Genomic DNA, 3,360 nt, shown 5'->3' with positions numbered 1-3,360 from the left:
ATATATATTTATTTATTTATTTCTGAGCTCTGCTGCTCCATTGGTGTGTGTGTCTGTTTTTATGCCAGTACCATACTGCTTTGTTGAATTACCTTTTTTTTTCTAGCTCATTGAGCTTCTTTAAAACAGCTGTTTTGAATCTTTTTATTGGGTAAGTCACAGATGTCTTTGAAAAATTATTATGATATTTTGGTGGTGTCATGTTTCTTTGACTTTTCATGTCGCTAGAAGTCTTATGTTGCAGTCTTCTTCATCTCCTCCAATCTTTACTGTCTGACTTCCATCAGCCTGGCTTTCTCAGACCTTCTATGGATACACCTGCTTCAAACTTCTTGCTCCCTCTTGTGGCAGAACTCTTAGGCTTGTATGCCTTCTCTAGATCCTCAAAACACCACACTAGGTGTGGACAGTCTCCCTTTTGCTTTCTCAAGGGCAATGCTAAATGATCCAGTCTGTGGTCTCTTCCAGGCCCACAGACTGGGCTTGCTTTCTACTTGCACTCACTAGCTTTCTGCAAAAGCTTGCTCTCACCAGTGTCTTGAGTGTGCACAGGACCACGAGGTGGGGAAGGTATGGGTGAGGTACATGGAACACTGGATGTGCCTATGGGTTAGTTGAGACCTGTGGGTGGAGCCCATGAAGTAGTTAATAGAATCCATATTCCTTTGATATTCCTCTCAAGCCCTGGCTTCTGTTCTTGCATCCAGTCCTGGCCCCCCAATCATGCAGCTCACAATTCAGAATTGGGATGAGATGTGACAAGAGAGAAAGGGGCCTCGTTGGCAGCATCCCGCACAGCCGGGGAAGCTGTGTGCTCACTCACATGTTCTTATTTTTCCCTAAGAGAAAAATCACGGTTTGAAAAGGAATCTCTTGGCACTGTGCTGCACCCACCGCCTTTGGGGAGGGCTAATGCAAGCAAAGTCAGACTGTTCCCCTTACTCTCTCCAATGCATTCAGTCTCAGATTTTTTGCTCCAACTGTATGCTGGAACTTCTCCCTTGGACTCCCGAACTTCCACAAAGGCCCTTTTCCTTGTGAGTGATTGTCTCAGTCAGTGTTCTCTAGGGGCTCCGAGACTGCGGCTGGGAGGAGCTGGAGCCAGTTCATGAGCCACTTTAGGGTCCACAGCCAGGACTGAGTCTGTATGCCTATTATCTGTAATATCGGTGAGACTCCTCTTGAGTCCTGGTGTATGGTGCTGGCGACAGAACCTAAGCCAAACAGGGCTGTAACTGGGTCATCAAGATTACAGAGCTATTAATAAGTCTACAGCCAGGACCGCGGTGTGCGAGTCAGCTGCCTGGATATGGGCCTGTCTCCTCAAAATGACTCTCCTCTTTCTTAGATTGCACTGGGGTTTCACAGTCTTCTACCTGGAACCCACAACTCCCACAAAAGCATTTTTATGCATAGATGGATGGCAAATTATTTTGTTGAGGTGGGGTTGTCTTATTTGGTTACCAACATCACTGCTCTAAAGTTTTTCTTTAATCTAGCATTTGACAAAATGCATTTATATATTTCCTTATATTAAGCTATTGTTGCTTTCTTGGGATAATGTCAATTTATTATGGCATATTGTTCCCATATTATATTTCCAAATTTGTTTTATTAACAGTTTATAAAGGATTTTGCTTCTATATTTATTAGTGAGATAGGGTTAGTGGCTATATGTATACACACACACACACACACACACACACACACATATATATATTATATATATAGCAGATAGTGAAGTTTGAATCATTTAATATTTCTTTCCATATTTTTTCTCTTGCCTTGTTCAACTCTTGAGACTGGAAATTTAAAATAGTCAACTTCCCAGCCTCTTTTGCAACTGAAAATGGACATAAGACTTGATTGCGATTTTTGACACAAAAGCAAATGTCTGAGAATGCCTTTGATTTCCTGTGCCTCTTTTTTTATTTCTTCTGCTTCTTCTTTCTTCTATTTTTCTTCTCCTTCCCTATCTGGTAGGACTCCTGCTTAGAATGTGGTATGAAAGAAAGAACAAAACAGAAAATTGATCAATAAAACAGAGTTGGTTCTTTAAAACAACTGATAATATATTCAGAATTTTGACACATATGATCAACAAAAGGGAAGACAGAAAAAATGATATCGGCAATGAAAAGATATAATTTGATATTCAAAATATTTCATATGCTATTCAAAGAATATTAGCAAAAAAGAATAACACTATAAAATTAACTTAAAAATATGATAAAATAAAAAATTTCTAGGATAATGATTCTGAAACTTGACTGTGCATCAGAATCTCCCAGAGGACTTGCCGAACACAGATTACTGGGCCCTGGTCCCAGAGTTTCCGATTCAGGAGTCTGGGGTTGAGGCCTGAGTAGTCGAGCAAGTTCCAGCTGATGTGGCTGGTTCAGGAACAATGCTTTCAGAAGCACTGTCTAGGAAAATATAAATTCCCAAATTTGACTTAAGAATAAATTGAAAACCAAAAACCTAAATATAAGAAGTAAAATGATAAAAAAACTCTTAGAAGAAAAACTTAGGAGTAAATTGTCATGATATGTAAAATGTCAAATAAATCATTAGCAAACTAAATTTAAAAAAAAACTCCAAGAATCAGATGAGAAAAAAACATATAATCATCTCATTAGATGCCAAAAAATCATTTGAAAATTCCAAGAGAAAAGGATAGATGAGAATTTGAAGATAGCAGGTAGAAACTATTTTGTCAACCAATTTGGTTGTTCAAGGAAAGATGCATGATCGTATAGCTGAAGGACGCTACAGGATCCAGGAGAAACAGTGTATGGCATGGTAGTGGTAGTGGTCATGGTGTGTGTGCATCTGTGTGCATGTGTGTGCATGTGTGTGCATGTGTGTGTGTTCACGTGTGTGTTTTAAAGATAGGATACCTTGAAACATGTTCATAAGTTGATTAGGTTGGAGCCAGGAAAGAGAGGAAAGTCAAATGTACAAGAAAGGAGCTTCCGGACTAAGTAACAGTCCAGAGGAATTGGAAGGCAATAGTATCAAGAACGGAGCTTTGAACAGAAGATAGGCTCAATCCACAGGGAAGGAAGTAAGAATGGGTGATATCAGGATGGTAAGTTGAAAAAGGTCAAGTTGGTTTACATATATTTCCCTGTAAAGTAGGATGTGAATTCAGATGTTACAGAGCTCAGGTGAGCGAAGAGCTGAAAAGTGTGGAGACTGAATTCCCTTAGGAATTCAATGGTGACCCAGAATCCAGTGAACAAAAGAGTGTTCGGGGTGTGGAAATATGGCAGCAAGTGCAGATTTTTCTTTCAAAGACCAAGATTGAAAGGGAAATAGGCAAATAGAGTTGGCAGTGAGATTTCTAAAGAAAATCAT

The sequence above is a fragment of the Pteropus vampyrus genome, unplaced genomic scaffold, assembly GCF_000151845.1.
Source record: "Pteropus vampyrus isolate Shadow unplaced genomic scaffold, Pvam_2.0 Scaffold37, whole genome shotgun sequence".
Lineage (NCBI taxonomy): Eukaryota > Metazoa > Chordata > Mammalia > Chiroptera > Pteropodidae > Pteropus > Pteropus vampyrus.
This window is presented reverse-complemented; position numbering follows the sequence as displayed.